The sequence below is a fragment of the Aythya ferina genome (genome assembly GCF_964211825.1).
Source record: "Aythya ferina genome assembly, chromosome: 7".
Classification (NCBI taxonomy): domain Eukaryota; kingdom Metazoa; phylum Chordata; class Aves; order Anseriformes; family Anatidae; genus Aythya; species Aythya ferina.
Genome location: NC_140302.1, coordinates 1105234 through 1125384, shown reverse-complemented (window position 1 = coordinate 1125384; position 20151 = coordinate 1105234). Strand labels below are relative to the sequence as shown.

At 42.5% G+C, this 20151-nt stretch overlaps 1 protein-coding gene across 10 annotated transcripts in view; it reads left to right on the top strand.

Annotated features, from left to right (window-relative positions):
• LOC311439579 (uncharacterized protein) overlaps positions 1-20151 on the top strand; it is a 377995-nt gene that overhangs the window by 5149 nt on the left and 352695 nt on the right. The gene's annotated exons all lie outside the window — the stretch shown is intronic.

The following is a 20151-nucleotide window of genomic DNA, read 5'->3' as shown; positions in this document are numbered from 1 at the left end:
TTCTCCTCGTGTAAGAAAGAGAGGGTGATGTTCTTAACTAAAGATGGTCTATCATTTCCTGCCTTGGCAATTGAATTGTAACTCCTAATTTGCAGATTAAGTACCTGAAGTACTCTGACAGCTTTGTTGCAATAGGACAAAGCGTAATGCCTTCGTGAAAATAACCTTGAACATAAATGAAAGCCTCCATCTGTCCAGGCACAGGTCGATTAAACGTTCCCCTGGTTCATGTCACAATGGGAACCTGTGAGCAGGTGATGTAGCAGAAATTAAAAGAAATATCAGGCCTCTGAAGTCACTGTATTTCCCTGCTCGTAGGACTATTTTGTATGTCAAGCTTTTTTTCTTAATTGCTGTCTTAGTAGTGAAACAGTTGTGCTGGGGCTAGGTGGAGAAAATACAAAGAACAGCTTCAGAAACATGGGGCACTTTGTGAGTCCATTCAGGTTTAACAAGGAACTTTAGCAGTGGGAAAAGGAGAAACAAGAACCTAATAAATGATGCTCAATTGCAGCTGGAGATTTAGATGTGGGTCCTTTCTGTGTCTGTTGGTGTGGCGATGTGTATGTTGCACTGCTTCAAGACAACTATTTCAAGGCAACTACTTACTGTGTGAGAGTCTTCCTTGGGTGGGTCATGACTGAATCTAATAGTGTTGAATTAAGAAATTCTGAGCTTGAAGGTAGGGAATGGAAAAAAAAATAAATACTGCAAGTTTGTTTTCTCTAGGAAAGGTGCTCTGCCTTTATTACAGAGGGTGGGGTACCTGCCAGTAATCCCCCCATCAGAAGAACTAACTTGAGGAGAGGAGGGTGCCTGGTTTGAAATGAGTGCACTGTGTTTGAGGACAGAGCCCTGCGAGGCAGGCAGGCTGTCCATGTCTCCAGGCCTAAGTGCCTGTGACAACAACCTGAGGGCTCCCAGAGCTCTGTGGGCAGTTGCTGGGCCTTCAGGGACAGGGGCATGGGGGAGGCACAGCTGCTTTCCTGCCCTCTGAAGGCTGAAGCGAATTGCTGCCAGTGTGGGTTGTGGGCTTGTTTGTTGCATGAGGGCAAAGGGATGGTGAATTATCAGCTTGGTGCGCCCTCCTGGTCCTGTTTCAGGTGTTTCTTCTAAGTGATGTGGATGTGAATTAAGGAAAGAGGATGGGAAAAGATAATTGAAAGAGCAGATGAAATCTGTTACCTCTTATCCCACAGCAGAGTCTCCAGGGAGGAGAACATTATCTGTGTTTTTGTGTTATTTCTACAAAGTTAAACATTTAAAAGCCCATGGACAGCTGTGTAGGGGGAAATGTTTGGGAAGGTGAAAGCATTCTGAAAGAGCCTGGGCCACAGCATGTGTTTTTGGCAGTGGGAATAACTTTTCTAACTGCTATTTGTCTTCCCTTCTCACTGAAAGAACAGCCCATCTCCTTTCCCATGCCTTTCAACACCTGTGTTTTTGGGTTGCTACCAATCTAACAGAAGTTGAAGTCAGGTCTGTCTTTCTGGAATGAGCTTAGCTAATGCAGTTGAAGCAATAACCTTGAGAGTAATCACATGCATACAGAGAGAAACAAAACTGGTATTACATACATTAGAATATTCATGGTATTTTCAAGTCAATGTTTCTTGTCCTGCAGACAACAAAGGGAGTTTCTTGTTAATTACTATATGGGACTACTAATACATATGAAAAATTCTTGTTGTTTTGCTTCTGCAAATATCTTGGGAATGAAAAGTGGAAATATTTGTCCTTAAAGTTTTGTTAGCAGTCTCAACAGCTGCATTAAACGACACCAAAAAGAAACTCAAGGTGGCGTTACACAGCTTAAATCACAGGCTCACCCCTTTTGCCTGCACAATGGCTTCTGCAGTCACCTAAATTAATGTTTCTATACCCAATAATCTAACCAAATGCCTATCTTGCTTGCCTGTAACACCAAGTACCAACTGTTAGATTTTAGCAGATACTCTCTGGTATCATAGATTCTGATGTATGCAACCTGTGAAATGCTTTAGAGATCTAACTCACGTTAGAGGTAGAAAGGTTCTTTGTCCCCCTGTACTTATTTCACATAAAACATCAAAGGGTCTGCTGGCACTATCAGTGAACTTATTTAATTACGCAGCTCAAGAGATATGTGTAGGTAACCCAGCCCTTGTACTGACTCCATACAGATTTTGTTATCCTGAATGCATGTAATAGGAAGGGGAATTCCCCCAGAACAAAGAAACAGGGTTGGTAACACCCCTTTATTTCCTGTAAGGAGTTAGGAGGTGCAGGAGTGGGACTTGCATGTGTTTTTGTTATGTGATTCAATTATAATTTGTGAGTATTCAGAAGGCTTTTTAAACAAGTATCACAAGAAAGGATTTAATCTTCAGCACCCAGTAAAGCAATGAAGCTTTTGCTTTGGGAAGCGTATTGTGCTACCTGTGATACCATTTTATTCCTCTGTAATTAGCAGTGTCGATACTTCACTAAAATGTAAGAGAGAACACTTCCTATCTTTGAAGCATTTCTCTTACCTCATAATTGCTTTCATATGCTTTAAGTATTTAATTTGTATTGGAGGGTTCACTTTTTACCTTCTCTCTGATACTCAAAATAGAATGACACAGAACTGCCTGTCTTGTTCAAAAGAGTAAATATGGCTTTTTGGTTACCGATTTTGCAATTGTTCATTCTGGTGTTGAATGAAATGGCTTGGGTAGTCTTGGTCAAATAAGATCCTGCAAGAAGAAGAGTTTGCTGAACTTCATATAGGAACTTGAATCTAATGGTTCGGGAACATTGAAAGATATATACGTGTATATATATATATGATTGGATGCTTAAAAATTATGAAACACTTTTTAAAACCTTGTTTCAAATGAGGACAGTTCAAATGAGTAAGCAAGCTAATAGTAAAAGCTGAAGTCTGGATTTTGTGTTTAGAGGTCATTTATTTACAGCTGGCAATTAACTGAACAGCAGCAAGAATCTGTGGAATCTGGCATCCATGCTGTGGAGAGTGTAGGTGATAGATGCTTGGAGAAATGGATCATGGCTTCAGTCCTGGCATATACTCTTCTACTTTGTTGTAAAACTTCTCCAAAACATTGTGCAAATGCTGTGTTGATTAGGCCTGTCTTTCCAATTGAATTCTGTATTAGTGTAGAGATGATGCTAAGCATCTATTTGGCAAAAGTCAGGAAAATAGTTTCCAGAATAATTTTATCTTAGGTCCTGTGTTACAAATGGAGGTGACTGGAAACCAGGGGGCTCTTTGTAGGTTAGTCTGGCCCATGCAGAGCTCTTGGAGCACAGCTATAAAGGCACAAGATGGCTTGTTCAGAGCTTAAGTGTTGCTGCATGCCCATATATTCTATAAATGGACATGGCCTTAATACTGTGAGATGTGGTCCAAGTAACAGAGATAAATGTAAGCAGTTAACGTTCATTTCATCGGTATTCAATTCTTATGTCTCACTGATAGTATTTCACTCATAATAAATTCCCTAATAAGAACAATGATGAGATATAGTGTGGCCCAGCAGCCAATGCTCTGAGGCCTTGTTAGTAATAATACTGGGAAATGTTTAGAAGAAAAATGCAATGAGGTGCAGTGAAAGGGTGAAATATTTGTACAGATAGTATATTGGAAGCTATGCAAGAATCTTAGGACTATTTTCAGTTCTGTGATGTTGGGGTATTTGTGCTGAACTGAATCATAATGGCTTATGGTGTTTTCTGGATTATCATGCTGTTGTGATCTGTTATTATCTTGGCAGATTATCACATAACCGAACACAACTCTAGATTCAGTGACCTTGGATTTGCGTGTCTGTGGAAGGGTAAATATACTTGGTCAAAATTAAGCACTTAAGCTACAGTGTTTCTAGGTAAAAGCCCAAGAAGTTGAAGCCTAGTTGTACTACTTGGGGTACAGTTTTCATGTAGATCTAATTTTAAAATGAGTCAAACATCCCTTTTGCTTAAAAAACAATGCATAGCATTTATTGTATGTTCTGTGCTTCCTCTTCTGAAGGATATGCTATTTTTCTGTGGAAATTTAGATTGTAGGCATTTACTTTGTTTTTGCACTATAACTCAAAACAAATAAATAAAAATTAAGGTCAGTGCTATTCTCCTTATTGAGGATGAAAAAACAGATTGGGTGCAGCCAAGACAAAGTGTTTGCTTCCCAGAGAGTCCAGTTTAAAAATATCAGGATACTTAAGAATAGCAAATACACCAAATCTGCATTTAAATAGACTTGTGATGCGTGGCAGCATGTATCCATTTACTGATGTGGAAAGTTTGATGTTAGTTTGGATTTCTCATATTCAGCTTAAGTTGTGCAGGTTTGTGATGGAGTATTAGTGAGTATCTGAAGGAATGCTGATTTTGGTGACTTACTTGGTTATGTACAGATTATTTACATTGCCAAGGAAGAGTTGAGAGGACCAGAGAAAACAGAAATGTATTAAAGCCCTGAAATGAAATCAAATACAGCTCTCAAGTCCTCTTTTAGTCAAGATCCTAAGCAAAGGGAAATGAAGGTTACTTTAATCAGACCACATACGTATATAACTCCAGAGCTGAATTATGTGGTGGTTGGAGATTTCTATTGCTGCCTGTATATATGTTTTCTATAATTAGCATTCAGGTAGGCATGCTTCTCAATGATAAACTTTCCAAAGAGCATTACTGTTTTGGGACCCTGATAAAAATGAACAGTGGAGTTGTTTTTTCTTGTTTCTCTTTGGGTTTCCTGTCAGGGAAAGGAAACATAACCACAGGGACCTCAGCAATCTGCAGCCCTAAAACCAGCTAAAAGAACAAGTTTTTTTTCAGTTGTGTAATACCTTTTTGTGTGTGGGGCAGGTGAGCCGCTCTCTGTGAGGCGGCGCGGCTGGGCCCAGCGGCCGCCATTTTGTGCTGCTGCGTGCTGCTGGTGATGGCGGCTGCGCCCATGAGGGGGGCGACGCGGCGGGATCTGGTCAGCACCTCGCTGAGGGGCCTGGCAGGGAGGGATGGAGCAAAGAGAGACGTATGTGGAGAGCAGGGCAAGTGTTGTGGGGAAGGCATTGATTTGAAGCTCACGTTTTGTTTTCTATGGTGCTGGGCCCAAAGCTGAGTGCAGCTTTGGAGCCTGAACCAGGTCATGCAGTTTCTTGCGACCTAGTCAATGTGTACTTACAGGCTGCCTCGCATCCATTGCTGTGGAAGTTGGTCATGATTAACTGCTACAAGGCACAGAAACAGTGTTAAATATGAGGAAATATCTGTTTCTGTCACACCAGGGGAATGTAAAGCCCTGGAGGGGAAAAAAAAAAAAAAAGGAAGGGTGGCTTCAGGTGCAAAGGCATTTGAATTCTTAAATTTGCATCAAGTGTCAACATTAATACTCCTTTGGGCTATGCAGCCTCAGAAACTACCCCTCTGAAATTCAAGTCATTTAGGATCATAAACAGTTATTCTCAGTACTGCTGAGACCAGTGTCACACTCATATCACAAGTTCTGATTTTTGGTGTCTGTCATGCATCAGAAGGCAAACACAATTACATGCCTATCAAGAGTACCTCAGAGCTGTTTAAGAAATCAAGGTTAGTCACAGGATCCTTTTGATGTTCTTCTCCCTCTTGACTGTAGATTTGTAAATTAAGTTTAAGTGGTGATGTTCTGGTGAAGGATTAGGAGCGTTGTTGGAGAAACAGGACGCACACTTCAACTTGCAACTCTAATGAATGACTTGGTTGACCTTTCATCAAGCTGTGGGATGATGATCAGCAGTACTGCGAGCTCTGGGAATCTAAGGTGAAAAGGTAAAATTTCATTTTGGAAAAAGTGTTTTTTAAATTAGCCTTATGCTGTTTAGGTCATGTTTCTCTGTTACCATTCATCAAAATGCTCTGGTGTGGTTTTCGTGCCAGTGATTAAGCAAGGGATGCTTCTTTGCTTCAGTAATTTTGTTTTGTGTCTCAAAGAAAAGCGATTTCTACAGTGCTAAAACTTAGTTCATATAAGCTAGCTTACACAGGCTGGTAAAAGGTTGGACCAAAACGGTTGTTTCTCTTGCACAGCTTGACAGGTATGTGTGTGTAACAGGAACATGGTGGTGTACTCAGTCTAATGTTTTAAAAATTAATGAGGGACGGGAGAGTCAAGGACAGTGTTGCATCTGGTTTGTTGGATAGTTATCATGCCAAAGTTGTTTCAGAGAGCTCTTTTACTCTGCTGAGAACTTGAATGTGTTGAAAGATCACACAAAACCGTACAGCAGTCCTGGCTACTTAGCATGATTTCCCCCACTGTTCTTCTCCACCCTTCTTGGAACAAAGACCCATGTCTTAGCTTTAAGATGAGGGATTGAGTGGTGCTACTGTTACTATGTTGTTCTATGATATGATGATTCATCAGTATGCAAAATAACGTTGCTGCATTGCAAACATTTTCAGATCCTTATTTTTGTATACAAGAGGAGTGACTTCAGAAGTGATAGGACAGCTTGGCAAGAGTAGTCCAGCATTATGTATAAGCATTTATAGAATAAATGCCTAAGTCTGATTAATAATAGAAGATAAAAGAACAGATCAAGAAAGTGAAAGCTCAGTGTGGAAATATTAATACCCAAATAAATATGTTTATGCTAAGAAATATTTCATACATAGAGGCAATGTTGCATAAAAAAAAAGGCTAAGATCCTAATAGGGAGACTTGGGAAGCAAAATTACCAAATGTTTGAAGAAACTACTGATCTTTAGCAGTTGTATAAATGGAAGAGAATTTCTTTAGCAGTGTTTTGTTTTCAAACTCTAGCGTGATGGATCATTTAATAAAGGTGCAAGTTTGACAAACAGCAGTTTGTGATCAAGTTGAAATTGGAAGTGTTGGTCTGGCTCTTTGTTCTCTTGGGTTTAGTACTGCATAGAGATGAAAGAAAGGATAATGAACCAAGTGCTAAAAGGCAAATTTAACACCATGGTTGGCTTTTTTTTTTTTTTTTTTGGTGAGGTGGTGGTGGTGATGGAAGGAAGTGTTAAAGCAGCTAACTGGTTTATTCAGCTAAAAAGAAAAGATTTTAAAAAAAAAAAAAAGAGAGCAACTCATTGAGAAGGAAAGGGAGTATATGCTGCAGATGAAATATAAGTGTTTGAACCTTGGATGTAATCAAAACTTCCTGATTTAGTTTTAATGTAATTTCTTATACCTGTAGATGGGCTTCTTCCTTTTAGCTACTGCTTTTATTTTTATTCTAATGTAGATTTCCTTTTGAAATAGCAGTGATATAAAGACTGGACAATACCTTTGTCAGGCAACTATGGAATTCACTTTGGTATTTAATCTGTTGCCTTAAAGAAGTTGTAATAGCTATAATATTTTAAGAATAGATTTAATCATAAAAAGAAGAATCAGTGTATCATGCTGCATTTCTGAGAAGGAAATAATAACTAATAATGGTTTCTGTTGGAAACGTGGAAACGCTGTTATTTCCAGTACGCTGACATGGTACGTAGACTCAGTTTATGGCTGTTCTATTACTCATGTACAGAGCAATAAAGGAAGCTATTTTCACTGCTGTAAATTGCATGTTTACAAGCACAATACAATAATGCAGATGACTGATGGTTCGAACACAACTTTTGTTAGCTGTTACTGCATGGAAATAAAAACAGGCAAACAAAACTAAGCCCAGTCTGATTCAGATCTGTACTCCCAGAGCCAGGAGGGGCTCTGAACTCTTTATGCCACCATTCAGCGAGCTTTTTAGTCAACCACGTAAAGAGTTGACTAAGCTGCAGCTAGGCTCCCTTGAGACTGATAAAAATCAAGAGCTTTTCCACCAGAGGTAGGTTATAAATGCGTTGGATAGTTAGTTACACCTTTGTCTGTTTCACTAAATGTGAACAAAAGTGTTGTGAGATGGGGTAAGAGGGCTTTCTTCTGTGCCCTATTTGATCCCCAAACTGTTAATGACCACCCCAAGTAAAGCTTGACCATAAACCAAACCCTGATAAAATGAACAATCTCACCTCACCAACACCATGTGCTTTGAGGCAGGGAGCAGGGGAAAAAAAACTGCAGAAAAAGACTGAGTTTAAGGAAGCATTTTTATCTGGAATGAGTTTTGAAGTATAGGAGATAAATCTGAAAGGGTTAATCAGTGTGCTGCAGACACAGCTGATAAAGTAGCTCTACAGTCAGCAAAACTAATTAAGTCAGATTTCCATGTGGGATATGTATCATGGTTTGAACTTTCTAGTAATAACTAAAGCTTCTGTTGTTTGGAGTATCAGTAATGGGCCTCCTGCGTGGACTCCGGGATGTGCCAGTCACGGGCTGAGCTCCTGTCACAGCCTTTCAGGAGGCAACTGGTAGGAGCTGCCTTCTTTGGCTCAGCTACATGAAACGTCAAGTATTTAACCTTTCAGACTTCTCCGGTGTCAGGTTTAACTGAAATTGGCCGCTGGATTCAAAACTCCTAGAAAGCAGTGACTGACAGATGTACTCTAGTGCACGGTATGATTTATTGAACTGAGTCCTGCGGGGAGCCAGGCTCCAAACTTTTTCCAAACTCCAGAGCATCAAAGCTGCCTCAGGGGGCTGCAGTGCCTCCCTGGGGCAAGGCTGCCCTGCCATCATGCCCTGCTGCCCCTTGGTCTTGCTCTGGAATAGCTGAAATACTTTTTTTTTTTTTTTTTTTCCCTTTCTCTTGAGTGACTAAGCCAAAAGCTACAACTTAGTGTTGTCCTGCAGCAGGTGATTTAGGTGCTCAGGTAACAGGCTCTGTAACCAGAATATTGGTACTCACGACCACTACCAAACCCTGCATCCAGAGGGGAATGCAGAACAGGCTGTAAGTTACTGTTCCCAAAACAATGCCTGCAAGCTGTATCAGGCTGGGGGTGTTTGACAATTTCCAGTTCTGCCTGCTGGAGGAGCGTTGCGGAGGTGCTTTCTGTTTCTGCGAGGCTCCCAGGGAATGGCAGCTCTGCTGTGTCACTTGTCTTACGTGAGCATAACGCAACGCCGGTGGGAGCGTGGCAGCAAAAGGCCAGAGCAGGCAGCTGCCTTGTCTGCTCCCATGGAAAGACTGTCCCGTTCTGTGGCTGCTCATCCTACTGTGAAAGCAGGAATTGCTACTGCCAGAGCAGCTGAATTCTTTCAAAGAGCAACCTGGCTCTCTTCTGGTAGGGTGTGCTTTGTCTGACAAAGGTGGCTGCTGCTGCAGATGTCACAGGAGGGAAAAGACAAAAAGGTTTTAAAAAAGACCAGAACTTTCAGCTATTTCCACAACCATTTTGTTCTGGCAGTTCCACATAATACGTAGCATTGTGAGAAGACTCTTTGGATGAAATAATGAGCTGGACGAAATCCATGCATACTGCTCAGCTAAATGTGGACACAAACCTGTTTTGGGGCTGCAGAGGACAGCTGTGCTGAGTCCCAGCAATCTGTGCAGTCCAGAGTCTGAAGAGCAGGGAGAGCTGCAGAGGCTCTGTTACTTAACATGTGCTGTACCTCGTAGGGTTGTCTTTGTGCCACCAGATGGTGACTTTCTGTTGTGAATGTCCTCCAAAACTCTAACTAAACTCTGACTGAAGAACATGTACATACCAAGGAAGGGACAGAGACGGAAAGGCAAATCCTTAAAAAGGCTAGGGGAGTCTTGAAATAACAGTACAGCTGGAGACCTAGGTCCTCATTTGTAAACAGGCTAAATACTTGCATGGTAAATCTCTCTTGGGATTTCTAGTTGGTTAAAAACGTGCTCAGGTGCTTTGATGGACCAGGGACTGGATAAGATGTAATGTACTCAGAGCTGAGATCCTTCCTGCCAGCTGATGAGGCTCAACAGTTGTCAATACAACTTGGAAAAAAATGGAGAAGCCTTTTTTTTTTTTTTTTTTTTAAATAGTAATAATAATAGAATAAGGATCTTTTGTGTTTATGAAAGATTTGATATTGGATCCATGCATTTCATAGCCATCCTTAAGCCACCTTCAGGGCCACATGAAGCAGTTCACTGGGACATTTAGTAAACAAAGGGAGTAATGGACTCAGCTATCCTCATTACAGACACAGTGACTGGTGAGACTTGAATCTATGATGAACGCTTGCTTTTTAGAAATAAAGCTCTGTTTTCATAACCTGGCCCTTTCCTATTGACCTTGCAAAGCCTGCCAAAGCAAAAAACACTTGTATAACAAGTATAACACTTGGAACAAGCTCCAATACTTATCTTTTATTTCAATCTAACATGAAAAATTAATTTTGAATCCTTTTTATTGTTTCAGACAAATCTCATAGCTCTCTCGAGTAGGAGAGTCAGGAATTAACTTGGCTAATAGGGAAATATACATAGACAGAGCCTTCAAGTACTTTGCCTCCAGCAAAATCCTTCAGCCTTTTCATTTGAGAGATGTTGTGCCTTGGGGTCTGGATGACTCGCGGACTGACAGTAAAAGGCATGAGCCTTTCACCTGAAGTCACGGGTTTGAATACCGTTAGGTCAGTAGCGAGTGAAAGCCACATTTCCTAAGGGGATGCTCAGTGATCTGAAATACGATTAGCAGGACCAGAGCCAGCAAAGGGCTCAGGTATCTAACAGCTAGAGACTTACAGGCTTAGTCTTTAAGCACTTGGCCTTCAGGGGAGGCAGAGGCCGCTTCCTGGGAAGGGCTTTCTGTGAGAGCTGGGTGCCCCAAAATGTGCTGCTGCGGGCTGATGCAGAGCCAAGTGTGCTTCAGCTTGCTGAGAACTGAGAGCTTGCAGCTCACCAGTAGGATGTCTTGGGAGGGGGCAGCGGCTATTAATGAAACACAGCCCCTTTCCAGGGGGTTGGTGCCTGCTTTTTGCTGATTGTAGTGAAAATTGGTCACTTCTTGGTGTCTCCTTTCCCAGCTGGGTGCTCTAAATATATATATTTAGCATATCCTGGGCCTCTCTCATGTAGGTTACAAAATACCACGTTCTTTGCATCAACAGGAAGCAGATCTGCCTTTTTTTCCCCAAACTTGCTGACCCAGGTATGCATGCAGAGTCTCTCCATCTGCCTTCCCAGCCTATATCCTGCACCCTAACATAAGCCTGCCAAGAGATGTGGCTCTACAAGCCCTCAGCCAGGGTAGGGAGTTGATCCATGGTCTCCTTTTTCCAAAAGCAGTGTGCTAGTGTTTCCAGAACCTAGATTTAGCTCCTGCTGGCCTTCTTGCCCTCCAGGCTGTTATAATCAAATGTACATGCTGAGTCTAGATTTTTAGGATTAGTAATTCTTACAGCAATGTTCAGTCACTAGGGGCAGTCACAGTGTGGTGGCTTGAATTTCCAGCTTCTGGAAGGCAGCTTGCAAATAGGAATATTCTTGGAATCTAAGGTGAAAACTGGCTTTCCACCAGATTCTGTGTCAAATAAACATCAGCACGCACATTTGTTGCAAGTGAACACGTGTTCACCAGTCACATTTGTAGCAACCAAAATACATTCAGTCTGAAGTGCTCTCATGTGGCTTTCCAGGCAAAAACTTGTCAAACTACTAGGGACGTTTGGGCCCCTTTCGAGAGATGAATGAAATTGAGTTCTTATGGCTGGAAGCCAAAAAAGACAGCTACGATTTGTCCATCTATGCTTTTCCTCAATCATCTTTTCATTGTCTTTCCTAAAAAAAAAAAAAAAAAAAAAAAAAAAAAACACCTTTTGGGGCTTTAGATAGCTTCAGGTCACCAGTCACAGGTGAGGGAACTGCTTGCGGCTCACCAGTTTTGGGTCACCACATTTATCAAGCGGGATGAGGCCTGTGGTGCTCACTGCCTTCCTTCACGTTCTCCCAGAGACTCTGCAAGTTCCCTTCTCAATTAAAACTCCAGCCTGGAGAAGAAATAGTGGCTGCTGACTTCATGGCAGTAGTAATTTCATGATTGTGTTCTGGGTGATTGGTGGCCAGCTGGGGATAGGATAAATCAACTGCTTGTTCCCCTGTGTTTGGAGTAAAGGGTCATTTGGTCACCTGTTGGACTAGGTCAAGGATCCAAACTGTAGCACTCCTGAAATGGCAATTCATCCTGCAGCTACTCATGTGCTTTTAATGGCTGCAATGGAAAAGGATATGACCTTTTTTTTTTTTTTTTAAGAAAGCAGAGAGGGAAAGCAGCTTGTGGGGATAGAAAAGTTCTCTTATGCACAGCAAGCCGCTGAGACAGGATTGCAAAAACTGTAAGAGGGTGTAAATAAATGCACTCTAAGCATGCATCTATGCCACTTTTATTTTACTTTTTTTTTTTATTTTTTCCCCTAGGAAAAATGGTGAATTTTTATGCTTTTCCCTCCCAGTCTAAATTCTGAGTTCTGTTTTGATCCTGCATTTTTCAGTTACGAGGCAGGAGAGGTTACTCGGGGTTGCTGTTGGACAGCATGTCCTGAAGCTGCAAGGAGCCTCCTTTGAAGTTTAGCTGCTCAACTTTGCTATTCCCAGAAAACATCTCATATTCATCTGAACAAGACACGGCATACGCCACAGAGCAGGCTGTCCTGTGTGCAGGAGGGGGATGTAGAGGAAGGCCCCATTTGAGCAATAAACGTAGGGGAAGGAGCAACAATCCCACCTGAGGCATACTCAGTGCAGATATTCGTAACCCTGTTCTTATATTAGGAGATGGGGCTTGCCATTAAATTAGATCAATACTTGGCTTCTTTCCTGATGTACTATCACACTGCTGAAAAGATCTTTTCTGTGATCCGTAATTAGTCTTGCTGCTGTCCCAAAACTAATCCCTGCTGAATATCAGCCAGGTGACAGATAAAGCTGGGAGCTGAGTGCTCGCAGTCGGAAGCAGAGAGGGGCTACTGCTGAGTTCGGCCCAAGTTCTAACAGCTCTTCTTCGTCTCAGACCAAGGTTGTAGAGCTGTACGTGAGGAAGGAATTCTTAATAGTCGTTTTCAACAACAAAAAAATAATCACAAATTCAGATTTGACTTCATTTTGGGGTAGATGCGAAAAGGCACGCTGAAAAATGGGGGTGGAGGAGGTAGTTGTGAAGGAGCAGTCAGCAGCTCGCCAGGTCGGGGATCTCGCTCAGGGTGGTGCGGGACAGCAGTCCCGGAGGTTGTGCCTTCCTCATACTGTGCGGGAGCTGGGAACCAGGGCTGCTGGGAGTCTCAAGGAATCTTTTTTTTTTCCTCTTTTCATGGCTAAACTATTTTTTTTTCCCCTCCCCAGTAAAAGCAGGTACTCTAGGGTTGTGCAGCTTTTGTCTTTTCTGCTACTTCTTCCAGGCATGTGAACTATTTCTTCTCTTGTTTGGGAAGGAAACTGTCAAGGCCAGTGACTGTGTATATTTCATGCAAGTTCCTTTTTTGAAGTGTAAAGTACAAGGTTTTCTTGTTTATTTATAACAATTTCATAAGGGGCTTGTTTGGATCTATTGAGGCAGTTATTAGTTGTTAAATGTTGGTGCCTAACAGCGTATTGAGCTTCTGGAAGTATAAGGGAGCTAGATGTGGTCTGCAGCATCTTATCTCAAATATTACTGAAACATTGAGTGCACAATTACCATCTTATTAGGGTAATAATGTTGAAAGAACTGTTTAGGCATTTAATTGGTATCAAACAACATGTGATTGCATGTTGATTAGATATCAATTACAACAAAGTACAACTGACATTTGATAAGCATGGTAACTGATAGCTTGCTTGCCTTTGTTATGTCAATTAAATGGCTAAGCATCTCCTGGAAGGAATTACAAATCATTAGAAAATTACTGATGGTTGGCAGCTTGTCAAGGGAGCTGTAAACAATGGGGGCTTCTGGCTGTTTGGGTAACTTAGGCATTTTCTCACAGAACAGATCTGTTTTCAGCATAGAAGCTTTGGATAACCAAACATTCAATTTCACAGGAGTTCTGCTTTCCCTCCCAAGCAAATCACTGCGATGAAATAGGAGTGGAAGTATTACGTACTGATTTGAGTCAAGCACAGTAAGGCCAGATAATTCACAGGACCCTCTTACCCACCTTTGCCAGCAGGCGTCCTACCTGGCTACTCTTCCTTGTCCTGATTTCATCTGCATACATCCCTATGCACATCTGCCAACACATTGATTTCATTTTTTCCCTCTAAGTTCAGATTTCTACTTTTGTTAAATGAACTAGTATGTTAATGGTGTACCAGTGAAAGACTTGGATGAGGTGAAGAATGGCTTTTTCTTTTACAGCATGTGCAGCGTGTTATTTTCCCACGTGCTCAGTGGAACAAGGATTTTGTTTCAAGTGGATGTTGTAATGCTGATGAGAGCTTAATATTAAAAAAAAAAAAAAAAAAGTAAATCAATGAGCACTAGGAAAGGGAACTTCTGAGGGAGTGAGAGAGTGCATGTGCCTTGGTAAGGTTTCCCATTGTCTGGTATAAATGGAAATGCTTCAGGAGTTCTGTTTCAGCCCAAGGCTTCGTTGAACCAATTACTTTTTTCAGGCTGGCTGTAGGGCAGCAAGCTCGGGGACGTGTCCCTAGAAAACTTAAGAGATGGAAGAGACACCATCGTATGCTGTCTGTTTTGTTTACATAAGCACGCATTGCTTTCCTCTTCTGCACGAAACTCCGAAGGGCAGGGCTGTTTGGGAATACTCCGTTGTTGCCCAGCTTTCAGCACAGACTTCTCCTGGCCCCCCTGTGCCATCAAGCTCCCTGAGCGAAGAGCAAGCGCTCTCCCTCCTGTGGCTGTGTGGGGCAGCCCCCGGCCAGCACCACAGCAAGTGCAAGGGAGTCGTGGTGCCTGGCTTCTTGGCCTCTGTACCTACAGTACGGAATACACATGGCTTGCAATAACACCTCTGAGATAAGCAATGAGGAGCCAAGAAGCGTTTCTGTCAAATGCCAGGCGATGGTGGTGTTTGAATGCACGGTTTCAGCGTAGGAGCAGCTATGCAAAGCTATCTTTCAAAATGCCTCTTAGCTTCTCGAGCTCCTGCGGGTTGTCCTATGGCATATTTGCTCAGGCAGCCAATTCATCTTGCATATAGGAAGGAGAATGGCTGTGTGTTTTGCATGTTGTGTTTTTTCTTCCTTTGAGGAATGTAATTGTATTTATTGATTATTTGCAAAATGTTGAATTCATCGCAATGCAAGGCTTGTCACTGAAATGCTGTAAATGTCAACAAGTGTTGCTATCATAATGTAATGTCAGAATTAACTTAAAATAGCTCTATTACATGCAAATGAAATGTTTCTTTGGGAAATGTTCCACTCTGTGTCAGCTTCATTACCTAAACTGCCTTTGATTACGTTAATGTGTAACGTATCTCCCTAATTCAGGTGCCTTAAATGAGCGCTATAAAATCATTACCATTTTCAGCAGAGAGAAGATAGATGATAATGTGCTGCAACCTGTACAACGTAGCAGGTAGTTTTCACTTACTATTTGCATAGCTGCGTTATTGCCATTTGCTTAAAATAATCTTGCTAGACAGAGGAATAGTCCCACGGCTGGGAGCGTGGTGTGAACTCTAGCTTTGAGTAGGACGAGTGGTTTTTAAAGAAATCATCGCTAAAATTTTTATCAAAGCGTAGCTAGAGTTGTTCATTGTGTGTAAACTATTCCAAGCTCTGCTAAAGCCGATAGCAATATTACTCTTAATTAAAATATTGAACAGAGTTCTTCTCATGTGTTTCAGTCACTTAAATACCTAATCTTCCGGCTCTTCTGTGCAGAGTATAGCTTCCTGGTGAAAGAAATTTCACATGGAGCAGCAAAAAAAATTTTTTTTAATGCACTCAGGCAGGAATTCTTTGACTTGATTTTTCATCAGAGATGTTTGCGTGGAGTCCAGGCTCAGCCAGTGCAGCTCTGTCTGCGGTGAAATGCTCTGTGAAGTCATGTTGATTCATCGGTGTCTCACTTTAGAAGTAGTAAAAACAACAAAACTCACTGTTTCCTGAATGGTGTTTTGGTTTCCTTGGCTGTGATTCGAATGTTTTGTCTATACTTCTGGTCTGTGTCAATGTGTATCAAAATCAAATAAAACTGCGATTTTGTGGCAAGAATGTTTGGATTAGTCAAAACCAATAAAACTAATCCTTCCCACCTGCAGTTTGTCTTCAAAATGTTTAAGATTTTGTCCTGCATGACATGAAGCAAGAGGTTTGAGAAAGAAAACTTCAGTTGCCCACCTGTGGCCTTCTGCTCAGCTTCAACTGTGCTCTTCTGACATGTGCCTTTTTGCACTGGGTACTCTGCATTATGTGAATGTAGTTAAAGTGAATAAATAACTGCTGTTAATGTTACAGCTAACAGAGTGTGCAGTGCATGAGTCACACCAGTGTGTTGCTTCTGTAAGCTCGTTGCATTGCAGTGGATAAGAAGTTGTGCAGACCTCCACATCCCTGTCTCTCACAGCTGCTTTCTCAAGTACTTCAGAGATGTCACTGGCTTATGAGCCAGGAGTCATCCGAAGGAGAGTCAGGATGTCACATCCTTTCACTGACTCCTCATTGCTACAGGGAAAATCTCCCTCTCAGAGTTTGGGGAGCAGTTCTGTTTGTAGCAAACAGAAATTTTCAGTTAATTAGCTTGTGTTCTTTGCTATTTCTGTAGCTTGGAGCGAACAGTCTCAGGCTTTGAATCGTTAGGGTAGCTTCTCTGTCCATCAGGGGATCTCAGCTCTGCTTGTGAGGTGCTGGGTGTAATCCAAAGAGGGTGTAATCTCCAGCTGAAAAATGGTGTGAATAGGTGAAATTCTGCCCATTACAGTCACACCTGGAGCAAGTCTGTAGCTGCCACAGTCACAGCCCTACAGGGAGGAACAGAAGGTGAGGTGACAGAAGCAAGTGCCATTTCTAATAGTCTCGGTGCCTACAAGATGAGACAGCCGTACGGTGCAGCACTTTGTTAACGTGCTTTTCCTTTCTGCTTCAGATGAAGACAAGGAGAACAAGCAGAGGGATTTTAATAGCTTTGTGCTTTGTCATTGTTCCCAACCTGTCACATCCCGATCCACCACAGAACAGCCCTTTTCCCATTATGTTAACAAACAGATGAATGAACTGAATGCTGTTGGGATCCTGGCTTACCTGTTGTTTCAGTTTGTTTTCTGCAGCCCTCTCTTTCCCTGGGAACTTGTACAGAAGTGCAGTTTGCCAGTAGGTTTATTTTTGTTTTCAGTTAGGGTTGGCTTTGTCCTTATAGTACGTGATACACGTCAAATAGCAATGCGGTTCTCAAAGTAAAACTGAGCACCTTTAGGGGGAGAGAGCAATATGTCCTTCCTTGCACAGCACAACTGCCGGGCACTTTGCTCTGTCAGAAGTTCCTTACTTCAAACAAAACTTGCACTCCCCACATTGCCAAGCTTCTTGCTCTTTCACATTACTGAAGTCATTGGAATTATCTAGCTCAAATCTCATTTAACGCAGAAGGCTTTTATCCTGATTATTATGTAAGAAGGATCTCACCAACAAAATGTAACTCTATTCCCTTTTCCAAGAGCAGCAGGCCAGGTCTAATCTTTCCTCGTCCTGCACCTCCTGCAGCACGCGTTCCTGCACAGGAGCAAATGGCTGTACACAAGCAGAGCACAGGAGAGAGGCTTGCCATCTGAAAAGCATATTTGAATAATGAGTGCTCATCTTGTTTTTTTATCAGTTGTCTCAAACCCAGTAAACAGCAGTCTTTCTAAATAAGTTTGCCCTTGGGCTCAGAGTAAGGATGATGAATTGCGTAAAGGATATCTTTTCAGTTTTAAGTATTTGAAGATAAGCTGCTGAAGGTATTAATAAATTAAAGAGTAGATTCCTGAAAACAATCCAGCAAAAAATAGACAATCTTCCTTAACAACAAATAACTCTGGGACAGAAGATCAGCTTGCTGTTCTTCGCCACGCTGTGTTTTAGTTTGCTGATTGCAGATCCTCGCACTGAGCTTGTCATCTGAGAGCCTCCAGCAGAGCTGTAACCACCCTCATCTGCTGCTTGCCCTCCCACGTATTTTCCCTGGGAAGTAAAGCGCATACGCTGCAAGGGTTGCTTTAGAGAAACTGAGACCTCAACTTACCCAATGCCTACAGAAATTGTGGCAGGAACATCCCCTAAAACAGAGTTTCCATACCTTTCTTCTCCAAGTAGTACCACTGGAGCAGGTTTTGGGAGGTCTTTTCCTGGTGAGCAAGGAGAACTCTAACTGCTGCACTTACTTGGCTTGACCGTGCACGTTGTGACACGGGGACCCAGCAGAAACATCCTGTGACTTTGATGGCGAAGGAGAGAGCTGGTGCACGTTCAGGTCTGGTCTTTATATGGAGCAGAGTTATTCCTGAGGGAGAAGCTGTGTGGAGAAGTTTACGTGAGGTAAAGCTGCCTGGGAGGTAGAATCCAAACCTGAACGTGCAGTGCCTGGGGTGTGCTTTTGCTGGCTGCATGCTAACATGTTGGGTTTTAAGAAAACACGCATGCCTTTTGGCGTGGTCCTGTCAGACGTGTGATCCCAACAATCTTTTCCTTGCTGATGCTAACAGCACAACACCTACTGACTACCTTGGATCGTGACCCACCACCAGCTTATTCTGCATCTTACAAACACTAGATGGCATTTAATATTTTGTTTTGCTGGAAACGTGTTCAATGCCTACCAGTTTTTCTCTGCGGGGGCCTTCAGGAAAAGTGCAGTTCCCCTCTTCCATGCCTATTCTGCTCATAGAAATTGGATTCCACCTGCCAGATGGTTATTTACTGGATTTATCCCTGCTTGCTGGAATCCTGATGGGTTTTCTCTGCCTTATTCTTCTGCTTCACCCTGCGTTGCAATGAAGACGTTTAACCTGCTGTGTCCTTTTCTTCCTCTCTTACAAGATGGGAGTTTCCCCTTGTTGCAAGTGTTTTTTCTCCCCAGGTCCCACATGGTGTGTGTTGTGGAAGCGGGGTTTTGCAAGGGCAGTTTTCATCTGTAGTACAGAAAAGAGTGGTGGTAGCGAGGCCTATGGGCCTTGGCTGTTCTTTTGAGACACTTTTTCCTCTGCTGTGCGTTGGAAGCTGTCCTTGCTCACCTGATACCATCTCGTCCCTTGACTGTCTGCTGCAGTTTGAGGTGAAGTGCGCCTGGGCTGCACAACTTCTGTTGAGGCTTTTTTTAACCAGAAAGAGGGTAAGCCATTAAGACATGTATTTTTAATACTCCTTCGAGATTAGTTGTGATGAAGTGGAAGTCTAGAGGAAGATGAAGGATCTCTGCAGATGTCTGCATCATCCGATAATCCTCAGTACACCACGAGGCGTTTGCAGATACAGGTGTCCCACAAGTGTGTTTAAGGGTCGAGCTACAGGTATCTCCCACGATGGGTTGGGTCAAGCCACACGCAGAACTGCAGAGCTTGTGTTCTCCACACCCTAATTCCCAGCAGCTCTGTGGCTGTGATAGCTATTCATACAAGCAGTTATTAATAATACAACACAAATAATGGAGAGGGAATATGTTGAAGGCTGAAGGTTCAGCCTTCTGCAGGGCCGCAGTCAGGGCTGTAGTGCTGGTAAGGGCCGTGCTGTTGGCTGACCTGAGCGCTGTCCCAGCCCCGTGCCTGGTGTCCGTGCCTGCAGCCAGCCTGTTTTCCACCTGCTGGGGGCTGTGGTGCTGCCGAGGTGCTGGGCAGCCTCTCTCACTGGGCTGTGTACTGCTGTCATCTCAGATCCTTAACATTTCTTCTCGAGGGGCTCTGAAAGTGTTCAAATGCAGAGATAGATGCCCCTCAAGTCATTCACAGACTTGAGCGTGTCAGGCAGCAGTATCCCAGGCTATAATTAATCCCTAAACTTCATAAAAGGGGAATATGCTTCTGCGTGGTTAATACGTGCAAGAAGCCAAAGACTGAGTTACAGCCTAGAACTTCAGCCTTCCATCAGTATGTTTAAATAAAACGTCTGTATGTAGCTTACATCACTATTTACCAACTCAGTGAAAGCTGCTGTGAGTTTTGTTAAGTTGGACTTGACATTTACAGATAGAAATTTGCTTCTGACATAGCAAGGAGATTACAGTGTTTGTGTGACACGGGAAGAAAAAGATTACACTAATCTTGTTTTGCGGTCTTCTGTAGGAGGAGAAAGGTGGTAGCATGCTGCCATAGGAACATGGAAATGACGGAGAAATTATCAGCAACGTGTTCGGTAATGACCTGGCGTACGCTGTGTTGGTGCAGCCAAG